This window comes from Ahaetulla prasina, chromosome 12 (assembly GCF_028640845.1).
Source record: "Ahaetulla prasina isolate Xishuangbanna chromosome 12, ASM2864084v1, whole genome shotgun sequence".
Lineage (NCBI taxonomy): Eukaryota > Metazoa > Chordata > Lepidosauria > Squamata > Colubridae > Ahaetulla > Ahaetulla prasina.
The window spans coordinates 5,198,194-5,223,118 of NC_080550.1; the positions used below are offsets into that span (position 1 = coordinate 5,198,194).

General features: G+C 40.2%; 1 long non-coding RNA gene across 1 annotated transcript; it reads left to right on the plus strand.

The window, feature by feature from the left end:
• Positions 1 to 2,513: 2,513 nt before the first annotated feature.
• LOC131184390 (uncharacterized) lies at positions 2,514 to 20,293 on the plus strand. Its single transcript, XR_009151961.1, has 3 exons — positions 2,514 to 2,572; positions 18,156 to 18,266; positions 19,301 to 20,293. It is a non-coding gene; the product is annotated as an uncharacterized LOC131184390 (long non-coding RNA).
• The last annotated feature ends 4,632 nt before the right edge of the window (positions 20,294 to 24,925 follow it).

Sequence of the window (24,925 nt, forward strand, 5' to 3'; positions counted from 1 at the left end):
TTCCTTCCTTCCTCCATCCATCCATCCATCCCATCTTTCTTTGTCTTTCTCTTCTTTTTCTTTCTTTCTTTCTTTCTTTCTTTCTGTCTTCCTTCCTTCCCTTCCCCTTCCTTCTCTCCTTCATCCAGCCAGCCAGCCATCCCATCTTTCTTTGTCTTTCTCTTCTTTCTTTCTTTCTTTCTTTCTTTCTTTCTCTTCCTTCCCTTCCCCTTCTTCCTTCCTTCATCCAGCCATCCCTCTCTCCCATCTTTCTTTGTCTTTCTCTTCTTTCCCTTCCCTTCCCTTCCTTCCTTCCTTCCTTCCTTTCTCAGAGACAGAGAGCGAATTGCACAAAGGCCCATCTGCATCTGGCATGCTGCTTGTGTAGGTTGTTGTTGAAGACACCCTACCAGTGAAGCTGTCAAAACAATTGAAAGAATTTTTCTACTTCCAGCAACCCTCGTTTTTTGTTGTTCCTTCCTCCGCCTTTCAGCATGAATGAAGGCTTCCCTTGGCATGTCTCACGCTTGTATTTTTTTTTTCCCCCGGCTCCCCTTTATTTACAAGGTAGACTAATGTTATTTAAAATGACAGATCCATTAAGCATCGCCTGTTCCCTAAACGAGAGAGAAAACAGGTATCCTACAGCTCCAGAGAATCCATCCATCTTGCTCAAAGCAACTTACTGTACCAAGTTGCAACAGATACAGCTGCACAGGAAAAAGCCAAGCTACTTGACGGGATTCAAGGTCCAGTATTTAACAAAGAACGAGAATAGGTGGTTTTTTTAAAAAAAAAAATAAAATAAAATAAATAAAAGGAAAATTATTCCAACCAAAATGGAATAAATGAGTGGATTTCCCCCAGCCCTGCAATGTTGCTATATAGCAGGAAGAGCTTTTAATTTCCTTGAGTTCATCTCCAATCTCTCTCTGGGAAGTGCTTGTCTAAGGAATATTGCGCCGATAGAAAGAATTTAATTTATTAAAAACTAAACAGGAGCCAGCACAACACTAAGTGAAATATTTTGCCTGGGGTACTCTCCCCAATGAATAATGCTGCCACAGGTAGAGTGGGGGAGGGAGGGAAAGGAGGAAAGGCTTTGGTGAACACATTACTTGAGCTGCCGTTAAAATTGCAAACGTTAGGCCCCTCCCACCTGCACCCAATTGTTCAATTTGCAATAAAATGAAAAATTTGTATCTCAGTCTTCTCTATTATCTCCTGCCCTTTATGGATTGAGCCAGTAAGGGGTGGAATGAGCACAGAAGGGAAAAAAAACAGGGTGGGAAGGGACCGTATAGGTCATCTAGTCCAATGTGGTGGGTTTCAAATTTTTTACTACCGGTTCTGTGGGTGTGGCTTGGTGGGTGTGGCTTGGTGGGCATAGCAGGGGAAGGATACTGTAAAATCTCCATTCCCACCCCACTCCAGGGGAAAATCCCCATTTCCTCCTGATCAGCTGGGACTTGGGAGGCAAGGAATAGATGGGGTCAGGGCCAGTCAGAATTTTTACTACCAATTCTCCAAACCACTCAAAATTTCCACAACCGATTCTCTAGAACTGCTCAGAACCTCCTGAAACCCACCTCTGCACCCACCCACCCCAAGTCCAAGCAGGAGACCCTAGAGAGTTTTGCCTCACGTAACAACCTTTTGGTCCAACCGAACACGGTTGTTAAGTGGATGTGGCTTGCCCTTTGTTTTGGCTTCTTGCAAGAGGGGATCGCGTGACACACACACACACACCCCGGGACACTGTAGCCATCATAATTATGAGTCGGTGGCCAAGCGCCTGAATTTTAACCACATGACTTTGGGGATGCTGCAAGGGGGTCGTAAAAGAGCACCAAGGATCCTCCAAGACAGTGGTGAAATTCAATATTTTTTACTGCCTGGTTCTGTGAGCGTGGCCTGGTGGGCATGGTGTGGCTTGGTGGGCGTGGCAGGGGAAGGATACTGCAAAATCTCCATTCCCACCCAACTCTGGGGCCAGACAGAGGTGGTATTTGCCAGTTCTCCAAACTACTCAAAATTTCCGCTACCAGTTCTCCAGAACCTGTCAGAACCTGCTGGATTTCACCCCTGCCCCAAGATCAACCTTGTGTCATACAATCCTCGCTGAAGGGTTGAACTTCAACTCCCCTGGGGAACGGAGGACTAAGGAGAGACTTCCTGACAGTTGGAGCAATTGATCAGAGGAACGGCTTGCCTTCAGAAGTTGTGAGTGCTCCACCACTGGATGTCTTTAAGGAGAGACTGGACAACCATTGTCTGAAGTGGAATAGGGTCTCCTGCCTGAGCAGGGAGGTTGGACTAGAACTCTGCCAAGGTCCCTTCCATCTTTGTTATTCTGTTAACCAATGGTCTTTTCAGAAGAATCTGCAGAAAGAGGAGCTGGAAGGATTCTGAACCATTGCACAGGAACTACTTCCAGAACTCTGCAATGTTAAAAGTCCTCCACCCAGTCTCTGACTCAGTCCCAGTGATCCAGCCTCTAGATCTACCAGAGCACTGATGACATTATGGGGAGAGCCAAAGGCAGAGTGGTGGAACGTCTGATTGCTTGTCACCTGGGAGGACCCACTAGCTTGTGAGTAAAAATAGGGAGTAGGTGACTGGTGCCAAATAACCCAGAGCTGATCAGGGGTTGATAAATTAGGGTGGAGGCTTAAAGTGTCTGATTTAAAATTTCTAATAAGAACGGTGGGATATGTTGGAGGTTCTGCTGTAACTGTTTGGCCTTGAATCTTCTTTGAACATGGCTTCCAAATTTTGTTTGATTTCCTGGGTACTTTCACTCTGGCTATTCCTTCATCTCTTCATCTAAGAGCTGAGGTGGCGCAGTGGTTCGAGTGCAGTACTGCAGGCTACTTCAGCTGACTGCTAGCTGCAGTTCAGCAGTTCAAATCCCACCAGGCTCAAGGTTGACTCAGCCTTCCATCCTCCCAAGGTGGGTAAAATGAGGACCCAGATTGTTGGGGAGCAATAGGCTGACTCTGTAAACCACTTAGGGCTGTAAAAGCACTGTAAAACGGTATATGAGTCTAAATGCTATTGCTATCTTTTTAATCTCAACTACTGATACAAAACTCTATTGTCTTGGTTCACAAATAGGATTGTTCCTTCTTTGGTCTAGTGGTGAAGGCATTAGGCTAGAAACCAGGAGACAGGTCTTACCTTAGCAGGAAAGCCCATTCGATGACTTTGGGCCAATCACCGGGAGATGGTGAGTTCTAGTCCTGCCTTTGGCATAAAAGCTGGCTGGGCTAATCACCAGGAGATGGTGAGTTCTAGTTTTGTCAACTCTTTACCTCAATGATGGGAATTGGGAGAAGGAGGAAAAAGGAGGAGGAGGAGGAGAAGGGGAAGAAGAGGAGGGGAAGGGGAGGAGGAGGAGGAGGAAGGAGAAGGGAGGAGGAGAACGAGGAGGAGGAGAAGAAAGGAGGAGAAAGAGGAGGAGGAGAAGGAGAAGAAGAGAAGGGGAAGAGGAAGAAGGAAGAGGAGGAGGAAGAGGGGAAGAGGAGGAGGAAGAGGAAGGAAGAGAAGGAGTTGGCTGAGGTGGAGTGATTATTTGAATTTTGAGAGGATAGCATTATGGTGTTTGGGGGTGCATAAGTGTTTTTTTTTAAAATATTTATATATATATATATATATTATTTATCTTTCTAATTCTTATCTGCCTATTGTATACAATATAGGCTGCTGTATATGTTTTTCTAATAAATAATGACACAATACATTACACAGTTGGGCTTGAACTTAATCTGATCCTAAGACTGTTTCTCATCCACAAAACTTCACAAAAGCCCAGGCCGGCCCCTCAACTGCGGGGATAAAATAAATCCAGAATACAACTCAGACAACATAATAAAATAGACCAGCTTCAAAGAAAGTATTAACAGGATGAATCCCAACACCGGTCTAGAAACAGAAGATGAATCACAAGAGAAGAGAAAGCTATTTAATGTAGAGAGAATTAAGGAGGGGGGGGCAATTCTCCCAGCTACTTTATATTAACTCAGAGCAAACATTTGTGTCACCAGCAGAAACTTGGCCCATCAGCCAGAATCTTTTAGGAAAAAAATTCAGCAGCGTTATCATTTATTAAAGAATGAAAAGAAGGCAATTGCCCATTAATAATTGCAACCAACCTGCCTTCCATTGAGGACCTGTATGCTGCACGAATCAAGAAGAGGGCCGTGAAAATATTTACAGACCCCTCACATCCTGGACATAAACTGTTTCAACTCCTACCCTCAAAACGACGCTATAGAGCACTGCACAACAGAACAACTAGACACAAGAACAGTTTTTTCCCAAAGGCCATCACTCTGCTAAACAAATAATTCCCTCAACACTGTCAAATTATTTACTAAATCTGCACTACTATTAATCTTCTCATCGTTCCCACCACCCATCTCCTCCCACTTATGACTGTATGACTGTAACTTTGTTGCTGGCAATCCTTATGATTTATATTGATATATTGACCATTAATTGTGTTGTAAATGTTGTACCTTGATGAAGGTATCTTTTCTTTTATGTACACTGAGAGCATCTGCACCAAGACAAATTCCTTGTGTGTCCAATCACACTTGGCCAATAAAAAATTCTATTCTATTCTATTCTATTCTATTCTATTCTATTCTATTCTATTCTAATGGCAGAATTTTCACCACATTTTCCAGGGAAGCTGGAAATCCGTCCGTCTGTCGAGCTGAACTGACATATTACAAATATGCCACTGAAATTGATGCCATAGAAAATAAATTTATAGAGGCATGGGTGAGGTTTCCATTTCTGTTATTTTATTTTGTTCTGCGGATTGGCAAAAGGGAACAATGACCTCATGTAATCGTAACTTTGCGAACCGTTCATTTTCTTGGTTGCGTCTTTATGTCATTGTATCGCAGCTTTTTTTTAAAAAAAAAATCTTCCTTTGATCTTTTTTTTATCATTTTAAATGCAAATAAAGCTAAAAAAAGAGGAGGAATTTTAAAAAGAAACCCGTTTTGTTCTGAGATTTTCCATCAACAAATTACCATACAGAAAAACAATTTCCAACCCTGTATACTGCTTATTATAATCAAATATCTGGGGTTTTTTTCCCCCTCCCATCCTTTTCATAACAATTAGTAGTAACAGTGTAGTACAAAGCTTAAGCAGAGCTGGATATTCAAGATCATAAAACACCAACATGATTAAACCATGTTGCTTTGCTTAGTAATCCTCAATCTTGATTTTCATTTTTTTTTTCAGGAAATGACACAAATAATTCTTGTTCCAGGAGATGTGTCAAAAAGTAATAGCACCTGATCTACTTTTTCTAATGTAACTTTTTCTCTCATTGTTTGTGTGTGAGAGTGGATGGATGGATAGAAGATAGATGGATGAAGATACACCAGGTGTGTGAAGATATCTGATAACACCTGTCCCAAAAGTGCTTCTTTTCAAGAAGCAACTGGACTTTCATTGTTTTTTTCTTGAAGACATTTTGCTTCCCATCCAAGAAGCTTCTTCAGTTCTGACAGAAGAGGAGGAGAAGGTCTGGTCCTCGGTGCTCTTTGAGCTTGGTGGTTTTCTTGCAGACATTTCATTACCCAAACTAGGTAACATCATCAATACTAGTTGCTAGTTCATCAGTAGCACTGATGATGTTCCCTAGTTCGGGTTAATGAAACATTTGCAAGGAAGAAAAAAAAAAACCAAACGCAGAGAAAGGACCTCTCTTCCGTGTATCCCAATCCATCTTCTACCGGCATTTGAACAGCATTTCAGAGTTTCTCTTCTTCCCACTGAAGGAGGATCTTGTTGTCAAGGGATTACCTTGATCATCTCCGGAGATTGATTTCAAGTCTCAAACCACTTGCTCTCCCCACTTGCTCTCCCACTAAAGAAAAAATGTCACTAAAAAGCCTCCTAAAGTCTAAGGCACCAAGAAAAACACAGCAGCTACAGGCATCCAGGAAGCCATTCTCATATTCTCCATCTTGCGCCTTTAAAGTGCTTCAAAAGTTAACCACCATTGAAGTCATCCATTTTATCCAATCATTACTGGACAAATTGCCCTTTTTTTTTGTAACGGTTTGTTTTGTTTTGTTTTTTGGATGGGGGATCTATTTGTCATTATCAGTAACACTTTGTTTAGTCTTTAAGGAAATGCTACCACCCAAAATCAGACATTTTGTTAGCGCCCTGTGTCATTAATGGCAATAACCTGACCTTAGGATAGCCTGATGTTTTCTAGTACTGTTCTTTTATATTCTGCTAACCCTCAGGCTGTTTAAATGTTTACACCGAGAAAATCATTCATAATTGATTTGTTTAAATGGTGCTTTCTTGCCAGGCCATTATAAAAAAAAGGGGGGGCAATATTAATTAGCACCGGTTTGGGAGAAATCTAGAGGAAGTAAATCATTTGATTCCTTTAATTGTTTTTCTTTTCCAAAACGCTTTTAGTAGTTTACTAGATATAACAAATGATGCCTATATAAGTTAAAGGTAAGGTTTTAGGGAAGGAGGAAAAAGCACAGAATGCAAACAATGGGTGTTTTTTTTTTAAATAGTTTTTAATTCAGCATTTTTCACCTTTAAAAACAGAAAAAAAACAATAAAAAACAAGACAAATATAACAATGTATTTTACAGCCTTCCGCATCAGCATGTATATTCTACTTTTGTAATTTGCTCTTTTTACTTTACCTTTCTATCCTTTATAACAACTATAACAGTCATTTTAACCATACTAGCTACATATATTCACATTATACTTACATAATCTGTAAGTTAACTTTGGCAGTAATTGATAACTTTAATTATTAGCTAATCAATATTTATTTCAAACTCCTATTTCTTATTTAGGTATGTGTTTGTTTGTTTTCCTTTTCCTGGAAATATTTCAGTGTTCCTCTCCAAACAAAAATTCACCAGTTGCGAAATGCCGAACGCCAGCAGAAAGTCCTAATTAAATCCATTTGTTGTGTTAGAGAATGAAAGAATAAATGTGACCTAATACGGGATGTCCTTCGTTCCATTAGACAAGATTAGTTTTAATACAAGGTCTGTAATTATGTCAATTATAGAGCTCGCTCCAACCAAATGGATGGAAGAGAACGTGAAGTTGTTTGACTTGTTACATGGAAGTACATGTTTTCATGTCTACAAACATCCCAAAGCAATAATTGGGTTGGTTTGTGTGTGTGTGTGTGTGTGGGTGGGTGTTTTTTTTAAAGCTACTGAAATAACCTAAGCCTTTATGCTAATCCAGGTGCATTAAAAATTTATACCTCCTCTTCTGTTTTTGCGATGCTAAAAATATGGTCCAGCTTTTGTTCATACAAGCTTTATCCAGACTCCTTTGGCTGGGAACAATGTCATCACCTTGAATGATCCCTACTTTTCCCTACTTCATGTGACAAAGATGAAACATGGGTCCTGTGATAGCTAAATTAGGGAACTGTCACTTGGATGGTCTTCTCCAAACCGTGATAGGAGAGCAATTGTCAGGCGCAAGAAATCAGGAACCAGAGTTGTTCCAATGAGTACGAGTTTATTCCGTGCCATCTCTCTACAAGAATCTGAACTACTAAATGGCCAAGGCAAATTTGCGGGACATAAGAGTCAATGGAATTCAAGGTGGGCTGGATTTGAATTCACCTCTTGTGAGTGCGAAGGGACTCCAAACTAATAACACATTTTACTCCTCCCTCAGGCTCAGCCTGGTCTTTTCCTATAGCTATCGGCTTCAGGTGATAGCACGACGGTCAGATGTTTCATTTCATTCAGAGCTCTATAAAGGTGGTACCAAGTTATCTGAAGGATCATTTTTTTCTCCAGTTATATCTATCCAACCCACCAAAATGGGGAGGCAGGGGATGTTATGGGCCCCCTCTTTTAAGAAAGTTCACTTAGTTTTAGCGGGACCAAAAAGAAGAGAAGAGCCTTCTTTGTGGTGGTCTCCTTTATGTGGTGCATTATCCCTGCAGAGATAAAACTGGCCCCTACCTTGATCCTCTTTCAAAAGATCCTGAAGTTATAGTTTTGTCCGTTGACCTGGGGAGCTGAGGGTGATGTAGGGCTTTTTTGGATTTTGAATTAGGGGTTTTGTTTTTGTTTTTTTTTGTAAGTTGCCCAGAGTCATCATGAGTGAGTTGGCCAGCTCCTCAAATCTTCTTAACAGATAAATAAATAAATAATTTTGATCATGTTCTCAGTGACATTAGAAGCATCCCTGGTCTGCTCCTTCCATTTATTGAATGGAAATAATACCTCTTTGGTTTTGTCTTGGTTTTGAATGCAGATGTAGCTTCTTCGTTACGTTGGTACATAATTTCCCTGTGCAAGGTGCCCTAGCCCAGATATAAGATAATACATGGATGTGATCAGAGATTACCATTTTCTGAAAGTTTACTGCTCAAAATTTCCCTGCAAAGAACGAAGAAAACCAGAAGTTGGAGGAAAGGGAGAAACCTACAAAGTATGGAAGTTCCATAAATTTAGAATTTTTATTGGCCAAGTGTGATTGGACACACAAGGAATTTGTTTTGGTGCATATGCTCTCAGTATAATAGGAAGAACAGAGGCTAAACAATACCTAATCCAATCAAATGCTGATTGTCCTCTCATGATCTAGTTTTATAAAAGCTATTGCAACTATTTGAATGAGTAGAGGAACTTTTCCCACATGCTAATTTGAAAGATAGTCACTCTGGTTTCCTAAGTGCTTATATAAAGTAGTAGAACATGGGGCGGATGCTAATGAATCATTAAGTTAATTATACCTCTCCGTTTGAATGGGAAGAAGTCTAAAGCAGGAAACATTTGGTCTACAACATTTTTCTTCACCTCCAAGATTATAAATACTCAAACCACAAAGGAGGCAGAATCAGGCATTGTAATCCTTTTATTGTTGTTTTTCTGGCTTTAAGAAGACCCGGAAGAACATGTATGTCATGAAAAACTCCAAGTACTTATCCTCAGTCCACCACCATTTCAAAAGTTTTGTATCTTCTCAAATTGACCATAGGTATTTTTTGGTCCCTTTCTCAGAGTAGGTAGAAAATATCGAGGCATCCACCAGAGGCGGGTTTCAGCAGGTTCTGACCAGTTCTGAAGAACTGGTAGTGGAAATTTTGAGTAGTTCGGAGAACCGGTAGTAAAAATTCTGATTGGCCCTGCCCCCATCTATTCTCTGCCTCCCAACTCCCAGCTGATCGGGAGGAAAAGGGATTTTTGCAGTATCCTTCCCTGGAGTGGGGTGGGAATGGAGATTTTACAGTATCCTTCCCCTGCCACACCCACCAAGTCATGCCACACCCACCAAGCCACACCCACAGAACCGGTAGTAAAAAATTTTGAAACCCACCACTGGCCTCCGCCAATTCTACATATAGTCTTGTGTCTTGTCTCTTTATGAAGGTTTTCCATTTAGATATTTGGATAATTGGAAGAGCAGAATTTACAGTGAGAGAAAGGATATAAACAAACAAACAGATTGATACTGTTTTTCTGTAAATTGATCCCTGATGATTGCTTTAGGTGGAGTTTCTAAATTTTCATCACCACCATTTCAAAGGTTTTGTATCTTCTCAAATTGACCGTGGGTATTTCTCAGAATAGGCAGAAAATATGGAGGTTTCCACCAATTCTACATATAGTCAGGTCTCTTTATGAAGGTTATCCATTTAGATAATTGGAAGAGCAGAATTTATAGGTACAGGTAGTCCTTGACTTTTGACCACAATTGAGCCCCAAAATTTCTGTTGCTAAGTGAGACAGTTGCTAAGTGAATTTTGCCCTATTTTACAACCTTTCTTGCCACACTTGTTAAGCGAATCACCTCAGCTGTTAGTAACAAGGTTGTTAAGGGAATCTGGCTTCCCCATTGATTTGGCTTGTCCGAAGATCCCCAAAAGGGATTTCTATGACTGTGACAAGGTTTGCTGCTCTCCCCAAAACACCCCTTTCTCTGCAGATCCCTTGTCTGTGGTTTCTCAAATGGCAGGTTTCCCCAGGAACGCCACAGATGTCCCTCTCACTTTTTCCCCTCTTTCTGCCTCTCTTTGAACTGGAAGGGATTCCCCCTCTTTCAAAGTCAATCAGCATCTCGGGTTTTAATCAGAGGGAGCTTTCAGCTTCTCCAGACTTAATTGTCTCCCCCCCCCCCTCCTTTCCCCTCCCCCCCCACTTCATGCATCCCAACTGCTTAAGACAAGGGGCTTTGGAATTTGAACCCACAAAGGGAGCCTCCTGACATCCGATCAGCCCATCTCGGGAGCAAGGGCCTTTTTACATCTAAAGGTGCCTTGGATTTTCATTTAAGACTAGTTATAGGTTTGTCCCAGAAAAAAAAAAAGGAAAACAATACCGCTCTGTTTCTATTGCCATTCATGTCAACTTTTGTTTCAGCCTAAAATAACACTTTTGCCAGGGGCTGTTTTCTTAACACTGCTAAGCTGCAGCGCGGGACCCAGTGGAAAATGTTTGTCTTGGGATTGTAATGGTCCAAGCTAATAAGGATGTGATGATGTATAGGTGAATTTCTACTCCTGAAGTCCTCTGTGACAGAAGGATTAGGCCTGCCCTTATCTTCTAAGACATCTGGATGAGTGTCTGGGTTTTCATTTCACAATGAAATCGCCGGGGACTAGAGTTATGTTATGCGCTTATGAACAAAGTGGAATATCCCTCTTAAGAGAAGAGTGGATTACATTAGATAACTTTGCTCCAACCGGAGAACATTTGAGAATGTTGAGCAGAGGAAAAGAGGTCCCGCTAATATAAACAAACAGGCAGCCTAAATTTGTGTCCCGTGTATTAAACATCTAAAGGCACCGGAGGGGTGAAATATGAACTGCATGGAAACAGAGCGATAAGGCTAAGCCGACTTTTAAAAGGGCAACATCAAACCGCCAAAGACAACTAACCAGCACTAAACTCCTAATGGCAAGGATATATCATCCCAGGGAATTTGCTATTAGAAAAACAAAATCAGAATCCCGGATAATAACCTCAAGCTGCTGTTAAAAGATGTCCAAAGAGGAAAAGAAGGTTCCTGGAAGGGGGGGGGAGGGCCGGGAAATACTCCATTGGTCCCTTTCTAGGAGTTTGAGTTCTTAAAACTTTGTGGTTTTCTCTTTGTCTTCTTCCTGTTTTGCTGTTATCAGTTGTGTCTTTGAATGTGCAAAATTGTGGGTACTCAAAGAGAGGGTGCTGAGTTTTTAGCTGCATCCACCAATAAATAGACGCTATCTTTCTTTCTTTCTTTCTTTCTTTCTTTCTTTCTTTCTTTCTTTCTTTCATTCATTCGTTCATTCATTTATCTATCATCTATATCTATCTATCTATCTATCTATCTATCTATATCATCTAGCAATCAATCAATCAATTTTCTATCGTCTATCATCTATCTACTCTATCTATCTATCTATCTATCTCTCTTTCTTTCTTTCTCTCTATCATCTATCATAGAATAAGATTCAAATCATTTCATGGACAATGTCATTTGCGGGAACTGAGTAGGAAAGACTTTTATTATTCAAAGAAAGAAAAAATATTTTCAGGGAAAAAATCCCCAATGCATATATCCCCAGTACATATCCATCATGTAGAACATTTCAAAGACAATTTCTCATTATCTGTGTATAAGCCAAAATATGGCTCTATTTTTGTTTTTGAGTGACCATAAATGCCATACATTTCTGTGGATATTTTGTCCCAAAACGTGCAACTCCAACTTTCCCACTTGAACTTAGCGGTGGGACAATCCAGAAATCATGGATTGAGCTGATGGTCTCAACTGGTCCAGATATAGTTGATGAGTAGATGCTAAACAGGAAGAATGTCTTCAGTTGATTGTCGCTTTGATGCAAAAAGGAGAGGAGGGGCCCAAATAATGTGAAAAATGCTGTTATGCGTGTGAGCTACCACAGCTTCCCTTGTGCAGACAATCAACAGGTGTCCCTGCCTAATACTGAAATTACTAAGGGGAGAATCCTAATCAGAGGGTGTTTCGGGACAACTGTGGGAGGCTGTAGATGTCTCTGCCAAGTCTCACCCCATTCTGGGCTGTTTGTAAGTCAGGCTTTGCAAATGCTCAGCCCTTCTAAACATGTTCACACCGCTTTCCTGGGAAGATAGAAACTGTCTCTATCATAGCCAAGTTGTGAAACCATGCTTTCCCAAAAATACAATCTTTTTTTTTATCTTCTGTTTTTGGCAGATAAAGTGATAATCAGGCTGCTCTTAATGGTAGGCTTGCTGGATCTACTACTGTTGACAACTTTTGATGGTTGCAAACAAAGCTTACTTAGCCGCATATGAATTGTATCGCTCTTGTAACTGGTTTAGCCACAGGTTTTTATTAGAATTATTCAAACATCTGTTTCAATCAGAACCGGACCTACTAGTTGAAAAAGGGAGGAAATGTTCTTTTGGACACATTTGGAGATGTTTAGAGATTAGGAATCCTGGAATTGTCCCACCACGTCGCTATACAGGACTATGCAGGACTTGGCAACTTAGAAGACATGTGAACTCAACTGCATTTCAATTTGCTTTTGTTTATCCTGAATAACAGCAGGGAACTTGTCCTAATTTAAAAGGTCTGGACTGTTGAAAATAGGTTAAGCAAGTTGATGAGCTTTTAATAGCACTTAGCTGCAAATCAAAACAATCTACTGCTGGATGCAAATCCATGTTCTGAGAGCCATTTGTATGGAAGGAAGGAAGGAAGGAAGGAAGGAAGGAAGGAAGGAAGGAAGGAAGGAAGGAAGGAAGGAAGGAAGGAAGGAAGGAAGGAAGGAAGGAAGGAAGGAAGGAGGCCCCTTCTCCAAGGCCCCTTCTGACTCTGTTATTTAGTTATTAGGAAGGGAGGGAGGAAGGGAGAGATGATAAGTCCAAATACAGTTAACAGTTTTTCATCATCCTCTTCCCACTGTTGGCTATCAACAGGTCTGGTTTGCCTTGTCATGAATTTGCCTCATTTAAGGTTTATCCGTTTAGTTCCTTATTATTTCTTTGGAATGTTGCTTGACAGAGCAAACCAATCCAAACTAAACCTGAATCATCAAGCCAGCCGCCAACCCCCACCACACACCCCCAACGAGAATTAAAAGAAAAGAAAGAAACTAGCTGAACAAACTCCTAAACCTCACAGAGCTGTAGCTGGCCCCAGACAAGTTGGAAACGGTAAATATGGATCTGAGAAGAGTGTAAAAAGGATTAGCGATCTTTGTCCCATGAAAGAAGGGGAAACAAGAAAAGGAGGTGCCTCCGAGCAGGTCTCATACAAGGAAAGATCCGACTGATCAAAGTAACTTAGACCAGTTTGCAAATATGCTAATCTTTCTGTTTACCCAACAGTGTCAACGCTTGCTATACATCACAAAGAAACTGTACAGGGGGAAGATTAATTAATACTTTGCCCTGTGAACATTGTAAATAGTTCTTTTCTCTCTTCCTGTATTTGAACAGCTTCAAATGAGGTATGTGCTGGGGGGAGGGGGAAGACAATGAATTTAAGACATCTGAATGTCAGTTCTTTCTGGGAACATGATACATGCCCATGGAACGCACAAAAAGGCGTAGGCATACCTTGGTAGTTCCTGAACAAAAGTTCTCTGAACAAGAATTCTTCAGGGTCTACTGGATTGACCCTCCCATAAATATTTTGGACCACTAATCCAAATAGCCATTGGTTGGGGAGTTATGGGGATCTGGAGGAGGTTGTCTAAATGATCTTTCAGTGCAGATCTACAGAAGTCAACGTAGCTTTGGAAGCACAATGTTGTTTTTTGGGGGAATCTCTGCAGGGAAGTCTTTTTTGCTACTACCAGCAAGCTGGCAATGTAGACCCAGCTGAGACAATGACATTCCTAAGTTTAAGCAGGAGGTTTGATGTCAGAATCAGGGAATACTAACCATTAGATTCACTGCCTCTTCTTTCTCCTTCTCTTTCTCCCTCTTCTTTTTTTCTCCTTGACTTCAGCTCTCTTCCCGTCGTTCTCCTTCTCTTTCTTCTTCTCTCTGACTCCTTCTCCTTCTCCTCCTTCTCTCTGACTTCATTCCTTCTCCTTCTCTCTGACTCCATATCCTTCTCTTCCTTTTTCTCCTTCTCCCCTCTTCCCCCCCCCCCCATCTCCTTCACTTAATTATGTACCATCAAGTTGACTCTTAGTGACAACATAGATAATAGATCTTCTTCCAGGATGTTCTGTGCCAATGTCATCTTCTAAAGGTGCAACCTAGTATATCTGCGTCTATCCATTTTGTGGCTGGTCTTCTTCTCTTTCCCTCCACCTTTCTCACCTTTATAGGTGAGATACACATTGTGTATCCAAAATATGATAATTTCAACCTGCTTGTGTGTGCCTCAAGTGAGAATTTTGAGGTGGTTTCTTGGATGATCCATTTCTTTGTTTACTTGGCTGCTCTTCTTTTCCAATAAAAAGATAAAGGTTCCCCTCGCACATACATGCTAGTCGTTGCCGACTCTAGGAGGCAGTGCTCATCTCCATTTCAAAGCCGAAGAGCCAGCGCTGTCCGAAGACGTCTCTGTGGTCATGTGGCCGGCATGACTCAACGCCAAAGGCACAAGGAACGCTGTTACCTTCCCACCAAAGGTGGTCCCTATTTTTTCTACTTGCATTTTTATGTGCTTTTGAAACTGCTAGGTTGGCAGAAGCTGGGACACTAATGGGAGCTTCCCCTGTTACACAGCAGCACTAGGGATTCAAAGACCTTTGGACTTTCCGCCGCGAACTGAAGACACACCTTTTTATCCGCGCGGGGCTGGCTTAAATTGAATTTTAAATGTTAAATTTTATTAATTTTAAAAGGGGTTTTTTTTAGTGTATGGTAAATTTTTTAAATTTTCAGGCTATTTAAATAAGTTTTTTAAATTCCGTTTTAATTGTATTTTGTATTGTTCGTTTTATTCTGCCTGTACACCGCCCTGAGTCCTTCGGGAGAAGGGCGGTATAAAAATCAAATAAATAAATAAATAAATAAACAAATAAATAAATAAATAAATAAATCACTGAGTTGCTGACCTTTCAATCGACAAGCTCAACGTCCTAGCCCCTGAACCACCATGTCCCTTCTTCTCCAATACCAAGGTTCAAAACGCCACAGTTCAAAAGCTTCAAGGCTCTTGCTCTCCTACTTCTAAATTCACCTTTCACTTCCACAGAATGCCACTGGGAAAACCACGTGGTGTTTTATTATTATTATTATTATTATTATTATTATTATTATTATTATTATTATTATTATTATTATTATTATTAGCAGCTGAAATAATTGTAGAATGCAGCACATTTCTTGCAAACGTAAAGGGCAGGTGTGAACAGCTATTTCAGAAGAGGTGCGATTATTATTCTTTGACGTGCCAAAGAATACATCCAAAGAGAGCCGAAGTGAAAAAAATGAATGTGAATTAAATTCAACGAATGACAAATTAAGCAGATTAACTCCAGCTAACGTGACAGCTTGTTTGTTTAACAACTTTCCTCTTGTTTCATATTAGAAAATTCAGTTTTGTGCCAAATGTTAGGACCCAACGGGAGGAGGGAATCACGCCCAAACAGAGATCTCTGTAATCAAAATTATGAAAGCAGTGTTTAGGGGTATTGTGACACAGAATCTCGCTAGTATTGTTTGTGTGTGTGATAGCATGACACCATTAGAAAAGGGGTGGAGCCTGTGCACAGTGCTACAACCCTGGAATTTTGATATTTTCTTATTACCAGAGTCCTGAGTGGAGATACCCCTGCACTAAAACAGAGGGCGTTACTTCTATACAATGGTGAAGGTTTATCTATTAATGTATTTATTTATTTATTCAGTTTCTAGAGCCATCCGTCTCAGACTCTGGATGTCTTACAATTTAGTTTATTGTCATTGCTCCTCATACAACAAAATTAAATGCCATCTTCAGTGTACATTATGCATAAAAATAAAACAAAAACGCACAACCCTCACATTCTATACAATTGTACTGAAAACCCATCAACTGCTGATGAGGTCCACGCACTCCCCTGCGTTATAGTTCCTCTATACTCATTTCATGCAGAAATGAGAACTTCATGCAGTTAAATTCAGACATTATTTTATCCAGATTTCTAAATCTAACTTTATGGGTATGTTCTGAAATAGGAACAATATTTTTGGTAGAATGTTCATTTTTATTGTTGCAATTCTGAAACAGGGAGAGTTGCAAGTTTCCCCACCTTAATTTGAACATTTGATTGTTTTTAAGTGTCCTCTTTAATTGTTATATATCTTGCCGTTAATCGTATTCCTAAATATTTCACTCTTTTCGCTAGTTGTAGACTTATTCTCTCCATCAATTCCTTTTTCTGTATTTTGGACATGTTTCTAACTATCATTTTAGCTTTTTCCTTATTTACCCTCAATCTGGCTACTTCCCCATATTCACCCAGTGCTTCCATAAGCTGCAAACCAGATTGTAATGGCTCTTCTATGATAAATACAAGATATTCAGAAAAAGCTAGAAGGAGAAATAGAGATTCACCAACACAGAAGGTGGAGACAGAATGGAGAACAGTTTCAGAAGTTTGTAACTGATCCTTTCTGCTGTTTGCAATGCTGCTGCATCCTATACAAAATCTAGAGAATTGAAAATCTGTCACAGATTCTGATCCCAAAGTATAGCAGGAACATTTCCCACATATATATTTTATAAGTGAGGTTTTTTTCACACGAAGACAATGCTAGGCAAGTGACTCAGTCCAGTGTTGTCAAATCATCATGTAGCATCTTATATTTGCCTACCAGCAGATTAATTGCTGATTACCATTTATTGCTCTTAAGTGGATATGTAGCAATAACAATAATAAAAAAAAAAGACTAAAGGGAGTGTTATTAAAATACTGTAGTTAATTATATGACCATGGGGGAGATTACGGACTGAGATAGTAAGTAAATAGGTAAGTAAGTAAGTAAGTAAGTAAGTGAATAAGTGAAGAAGAAAGGAAGGAAAGGAAGGAAAGGGAGGTAAGAAGAAAAATAGAAGGAAAGAAGAAGAAAGAAGAAAGGGAAGGAAAGAAAAAGGAAGGAAGGAAGGAAGGAAGGAAGGAAGGAAGGAAGGAAGGAAGGAAGGAAGAAAGAAAGAAAGAAAGAAAGAAAGAAAGAAAGAAAGAAAGAAAGAAAGAAAGAAAGAAAGAAAGAAAGCAGGAAGGAAGGAAGGAAGGTGAGGAGAGGGAGGGGGAGAAAGAAAGGGAGAGGGAGGAGAAGGAGAAGGAGAAGGAGAAGGAGAAGGAGAAGAGACTTGGTTAATAACAACTAGTTCCTTCCTTCCCTTCCTTTTGTATTTTTCATTTTACAAACATATCTCATCTATGTTCTACAATCTACCTCCTCTTAAAGCATAATTCTATATTCTCTTGGGCCAAGGGTTTCTCTTATATTTTTAAGTAGCAAGCTGGTTTGTGCTTCGAAGGCTGTTTGGCAAAAAATTAAACTGGGTTTCCTTTCCATTTCACATTCATTAAATCTCAGTAGAGTTCATAGGATCTCTCTCAAGTTATGCCATTTCTGTCTCATTCGACTGATGGTGCTTTTAGGTGATTAACTTTTTTTGGGAGGTGGGGGTTGATTCCTCAAGACAAACACATCATTAATTTTGGAGGACCACTCGGATCAAAGAATATGAAGTCAACTTCCTGGTTACCTCTCCAAGTAGATTTGGACTCCATGCTTTGCATGGATTCAAGAACATTTCCAAGTTTGTTTTTCTTCCCCACTTCTGTGATTACAAGGTATATGTGCAACAACAGTTGTGCACATTTTAATGGCACCTTTTACAAGCCTCCCCAACCGAGATAGTTAATGTGCAGGCTGCAATTTAGGAAACTTGACCTCTCACTCGAGGTAACCCTACATGTTCCCACAGCTGCTAAATAAACCCACGTTGATGGAGTCATAAATGTAGCATAGGTGAAGATGCACCTGATAGAGTAACAGCTCTGATTATTGTACAGTTTGTCATTTATACAGCCGCCTACCGTTGTGGGAGAATCTAGTTTTTACAATTGCAGCGCAACCTCTCCTGGCTTTTCAAAGCACTCTTTTATGAGTCGTTGGACCTTTGACCTTTCTAGCGGGAGATCAAACTCAGCCACTTCTCTTTCTCTCTCCTGTTTCTTTCTTTAGAATAGAAGAAGAGAAGAGAATTTTATTGGCCAAGTGCGATTGGACACACAAGGAATTTGTCTTGGTGCATATGCTCTCAGTGTACATAAAAGAAAAGATACCTTCATCAAGGTAAAAATACTTACAACACTTAATGATAATCATAGGGTACAAATTTAATAAATAATGATAGTCATAGGCTACAAATAAGCAATCAGAAAACAATCAATATCGGAATAAATCGTAAGGATACAAGCAACAAAGTTACAGTCATGCTGTCATAAGTGGAAGGAGATGGGTGATGGGAACGATGAGAAGATTAATGCAAATTTAGTAAATAGTTTGACAGTGTTGAGGGAATTATTTGTTTAGCAGAGTGATGGCATTTAGGGGAAAAAACTGTCCTTGTGTCTAGTTGTTCTGGTGTGCAGTGCACTGCAGTGTCATTTTGAGCGTAGGAGTTGAAACAGTTTATGTCCAGGATGTGAAAAAAGACAAAGAAAAAGACAAGGACGTTGGAAACAACAGCAATTGGTTTGGATAGCTGAAAAAGCTGGAATGCACCCCTAGGGTTTTCTCAACAACACTCCTAAGATCTTTTCAAAAGATAAACTCAACCTAATCGTGCAGCCACAAATTATCATGTAAATTCTCAATTTAAAAAAAAGAAAAGAAACAACACACCAAAGAGGAGCTGCAAATCACAACCCCCAAGTCCCACCTTCCCAGATGCAGAAAGAGTGTGGGGCAGGAGGGGACATCGAACCCACAGCAAAGTCCTCCCGATTGTCATGATGACTTCAGAGCATTCGTCAGCCAGAAGCCAAATAAGCCCTTGTGATTTATGATGGTTTTCTCAGATCAACAGAGGGAGAGGCTGGAACTCTTTCAGGTTGGAGTGTTAGCAACAAGCAAGACCACACTCCTTGTTGCAAGGGGAGGAAGACAGGGTGGGTGGTGAGGAAAAAAGCTAAGCATGCAGGACTAAGCTTGTAAAAAGAAGCCAGTTCTCCTTCTTGGCTTCCTGGTGCGCCCAGCCCTCAGACTCATTTAGAAATTAATCTAGATAATATAAAATTAGAGTATCGGGGAAAAAATTAGGGAGTAAATTATAAAATGATATTGTCGGCCACCTATAAAGAAAATATCTATAAAATGTTTTATAGGTGGCATTTACCTCCGGCGAGATTGGCCAAGATGTTTCCAAACAACTCACCGAATTGCTGGAAATGTAACCACCAACAAGGGACATACTACCACATGTGATGGACATGTCTCAAAGCAAGAGATTATTGGTTAAAAATTAAAAATTGGTTAGAGGAAATGACAGGAGGGAAAATTGATATGAAACCTGAATTATTTTTTGGGGGGGGGATTATAAAAGAAAAAAAATGAATAAAGAAATTCAATACCTCATACTTCACATAATTACGGCCGCCAGAATGTCATTTGCCCAAAACTGGAAACAAAAATATGCTCCATCAAACACGATGATTATAAAAAAGATACTAGAGTGTGCAGAATCAGAGAAGTTAACAATGGAACTTAAAGATAGAGAGGAAACGATTTATTATGAAACATGGAATAGATGGTACAATTGGCTGGAAAAGAAATCTGAAATGAATGTATAATGTATAGTATAAGAGAAGATATTATAGTGAAATGAAATATTTAAAGTATAGTAGATATGTATAGAGGACGCTTGGCTCAGGGGCTAGGATGTTGAGCTTGTCGATCGGAAGGTTGGCAGCTCAGCGGTTCGAATCCCTAGTGCTGCCGTGTAACGGGGTGAGCTCCCATTACTTGTCCCAGCTTCTGCCAACCTAGCAGTTTCGAAAGCACGTAAAAAATGCAAGTAGAAAAAATAGGGACCACCTTTGGTGGGAAGGTAACAGCGTACAGTGCGCCTTTGGCGTTGAGTCATGCCGGCCACATGACCATGGAGACATCTTCGGACAGCGCTGGCTCTTTGGCTTTGAAACGGAGATGAGCACCGCCCCCTAGAGTCGGCAACGACTAGCACGTATGTGCGAGGGGAACCTTTACCTTTACCTTTACCTTAGATATGTATATAATGTAGTGATTATATGAATGAATAAGTAACAAACAAAATGTATATGTATATGAATTGGTTGAAAGTTAAAATGGATATTACTAAAGATGCCGGTATCGGAAAGCTGTAAAAATGTAACGAAGTTTGTTTTTAAAGAAGTAAATGTTGAATAAAAATACTTTAAAAGAAAAGAAAAGAAAAGAAATTAATCTAGTGGTGCGGTGCTGGTTCTTCCTGGAGCTTTTTCTTTGGCTTTGCTTGAACATCAAGCGATGGTTCAATTTCAGCCCATTAAATGACACAAGTGAATTAAATCAATTAATTCTTTCTCTTTCTCTCTTTCCCTCCCTGTCTCTCTCTCTTTCTCTCTTTTCCTCCCTCTCTCTCTTTCTCTCTCTCTCTTTCCATCCCTCCCTCCCTCTCTCTTTCTCTCTCTTCCCTTCACTCTCTTTCCCTCCCTGTCTCTTTCTCTTTCTCTCTTTCACTCTCTCTCTCTTTCTCTTTTCCTCCCTCTTTCTCTCTCTCTTTCTTTCCCTCCCTCCCTCCCTCCCTCCCTCCCTCAACTCAAGTGAGGAATCTTCCTGTTGGCTTCGACGACAGCTCTCCTGGCTTCCAGAGGCAGATCTTAAACCCTAGATTTGTGGTGTGGGCAGCGGTGGACTTCAAAAATTTTAGCAAGGGGTTTTCTGCCCGGTTGCTGGGTGGGTGTGGCCATGGTGGGAGTGACCTAGTTGGCTTTCCTTGAGCCTCCGGGAGCGTTTTTTGCCCTCCCTGAGCCCGTGGCTTGGTGGGCGTGGTGTGGCTTGGTGGGCATGGCTTGGTGGGTATGGCAGGGGAAGGATATTGCAAAATCTCCATTCCCACTCCAGTCTGGGGCCAGCCAGAGGTGGTATTTGCCAGTTGTCTGAACTGCTCAAAATTTCCGCTACCGGTTCTCTGGAACCTGTCAGAACCTGCTGGATTTCACCCCTGCATGTATCATTTATTTTTATTTATTTATTTTATTTTATTTGCATTTATATCCCGCCCTTCTCCGAAGACTCAGGGCGGCTTACACTATGTCAAGCAATAGTCTTCATCCATTTGTATATTATATACAAAGTCAACTTATTGCCCCCAACAATCTGGGTCCTCATTTTACCTACCTCATAAAGGATGGAAGGCTGAGTCAACCTTGGGCCTGGTGGGACTTGAACCTGCAGTAATTGCAAGCAGCTGCTCTTAATAACAGACTGTCTTAACAGTCTGAGCCACTCAAGGACCCATGATAAAGATTGTGAGTTCTCCTCCCAGATAAACTATTTGGAAAAGCGGCTTTAGCCTTGTGCTACAAATGAACTTACACGCCAAATAAAGATGGATTGAAATATCCCTCCAAACAATGGTCCCGAGTACTTAGTACTCAGCATGTACTCCACCCATAGGATTGTAATTGCCAGCAGCTTGATCGGAAATACTTTTGTAGGTTACCTTCTTGACACGCACAAGCTCAACAATTAATTAAAATCTTTCAAAACTATTCCGTAAACACACAACTGCCAGCAGCCTCACCTGGCCAGATAGCAATCATCTGATCAACCCTGCATTCTCCTCCTCCTGATGCTGCTTTTTATTTCTCCGCTGTTACTGGGGAAACTGGTATACTCCAGCCATCAATTATTTGTTAAACATGTTTTGGGTATCTGTGTAATCTCCCCAATGGTGTATGATTAACTGGAGCTAAAGCTGAGTTGTTACTGCTCCTCCATTGTCAGCACACCGTGATCTGGAAGGAGATATAGATTGATGCAAGTTTGCGATGATCTTACACAATTTAAGAGTTTGAGAATTATATTCAATTACATCAGACAAATTTATGCTGGCTTCCCTTCTTCTCCCACAACTAACTTTACGTGTGGCTTTGGGATTCATTTGAGGATTAGCCAATGATTTAATACCTCTAGGTCTTCTGGGCTCCGATCTAAAGCACCACAGTCAATGGGCAGAATTGGGGAAGATGTTTCTCCAGGTTTCTGGAGGACAGGAGGTCATTTATCTCCAATGTAGCTGAAGTCTGAGTCAGTGGAGGAAATCCCAAAGGTGTTTTTCTCAAGAGGCAACTAGTTTTTCTTTGAAGACCTTTCGACTAATGAAGCTTCTTAGATCTTAGATGAGAAGCAAAAGAAAAGCCAACTGCCTCTTGAAAAAAACCATCTTAGGGACAACCATGACCTGGATGACTGAAAATCTCCATAAGCTGGAGGACACAGTTGAATTGAAATCTATGGACATTCTCAATCACCCAGGTCATGGTTGTCCCAAAAATGGTTTTTTTCAAGAGACAACTGGACTTTCTTGTTTTTCTTTTGCTTCTCATCCAAGAAGCTTCTTCAGCTCTGAACTGAATTGAAGTCCAACACATCTGAGAGGCTCCACGTCTAAGAAGACTGAGCTACCACATGGAAAAGCTCATGATTCAATGATACTCTAAATTGCCTGCTTTGATTAAAGAATAGAACACAATTAATATTGTTTCTACTTGGAAATTACTTTTGGACTTCGTGCTTGAGATGGGGAAAAATTGATTTTGGGTTTTGCTGATTAGATAGGTTTGATGTTATAGAGATGGCTACTATATATTATTATATAAAAGTAAAAAGTAAAAAGTTGAGGTTACCTTATTCTACTGCACCAAAAAGTGTCAGTGCTTTCTTCTTTCTTTCCCTCCCCTCTACTCTACACTTTCTTCTCTTCCCCATTTATTTATTTATTTATTTATTTATTTATTTATTTATTTATTTGCATTTATATCCCGCCCTTCTCCGAAGACTCAGGGCGGCTTACACTATGTCAAGCAATAGTCTTCATCCATTTGTATATTATATACAAAGTCAACTTATTGCCCCCAACAATCTGGGTCCTCATTTTACCTACCTTATAAAGGATGGAAGGCTGAGTCAACCTTGGGCCTGGTGGGACTAGAACCTGCAGTAATTGCAGGCAGCTGCTGTTAATAACAGACTGTCTTACCAGTCTGAGCCACAGAGGCCCTTTCCTCTTTTTCCTCCCCTATTCCTCCATAATCTTCATTTTTCCTTTGTATTTCTGTATTTTACCTTTTGATAAACTAAAATAAAAAAATTGAACCACCAATAATTCAGTTCAATATTTATCAGTTAAGGTTTGAATGTTTGAATGCTATAAGCTGCCTAAGCAGGGGGTTGGACTAGAAGACCTCCAAGTTCCCTTCCAACTCTGTTTCTATTTCTATTTCTATATGAGATGGGCGACAAATAAAATAAATAAATAAATAAATAAATATAAACTTTGTATCCGTCTGAAGTTCTCTTTGTTAATTATGAAAAATCCTGCACTGAGAAAATGAGGTTGTTACATTATAATTCAAAAACAGGGATACCCAACGTGTGTTGGCTTTGTTGAAGTCGGCTGCGAAGTCAACCTCCTACAGATATTAAGCAAATCAATTGGTGAAGTAATTACAAGAAAGATGCAAGAAATAAAGAAGGATTTTCACGCGTGGCATGCCTTTCGATCAGAAATGTTCCTTTCTCTCTTACATCCGCCCACTGATAACCTCTGCAAAATATTTGCCGGGGTATAGTTGCCAAAAAAAAAAAAAAAAGGCTTTAAAAAACAACCATGAATGTTTTGCTGATAAACAACAGTGGTTAATTATCTCACATGCCCGCCCACAAACAATTTACGACATCTGCTGGTTCTTAGAGATGGACGTTTTGTGCAAATCTTGATTTCATGTCCAAAGGAATAATTCTGTAGCTTCTTTCCTAGGTCCACTAAGTTTCTCAGGACTTCAGGGGACTTCTGAATTCTTGAACAAAATACCTGCAATATTGCTCCATTAGAAAACACAGATACTGTATGGAGTTTCTATAACCTTTGCAAGGAAATCCTGTGGGTGGCTCCCAGATTACTTATTTATTTTATTTTTATTTATTTATTTTTATTTATTAAATGAAATTAAATTAAATTAGATTAGAATCTATGAAGCTTGTCTGTTAAGGACTAATCAACATACAGCTTAAGTAGCATCAGCTACTGTTAGAAAAGCAAAAGATTGACGGAATGGAAGAGAAGATTCTAGGATTAATTTATTAAACAAAGCCTCTGATTTCTTCACCTTACTGGCGATTTGAGAGGTTAAAAAAAAACCTCAACAAAAAAAAGTGCATAAGATACATCAGCAGGTGATCTGGAGGAAATATATATATGTGTGTGGAAATATATATATGTAAGTCTTTGATTGTTCAGGTTTTCTCCCATGTAAAATTGGAAGTGTCTTGGCGATGTTTCGACAAGTCTCATTCGTCATCTTCAGGCTTCAGCTTCGTGCTTCTGGGAGCAATGTGTGAAGATGACGAATGAGACTTCGTCGAAATGTCGCCAAGACACTTCCAATTTTACACGGGAGAAAACCCGAACAACCAAAGACCTACATACAAACACCGTGAAAACCTCAGAAAACATATATATGTGTGTGTGTGTGTGTGTGTGTGTGTGCGTGTGTGTGTGTGTGTGTGTAACTGCCTTGATTATCTAAAGTAGCCTCTCTCAAACTTGCCAACTTTAAGACAGGTGGACTTCAAATCCCAGAATTCCCCAGCCAGCATGCAGAAATATATATATCAGGCAGGCAGGCAAATAACAGAATAATAGAGTTGAGAGGGACCTTGGAGGTCTTCTAGTCTAACCGCCTGCTCAAGCGGGAAGCCCTATTCTA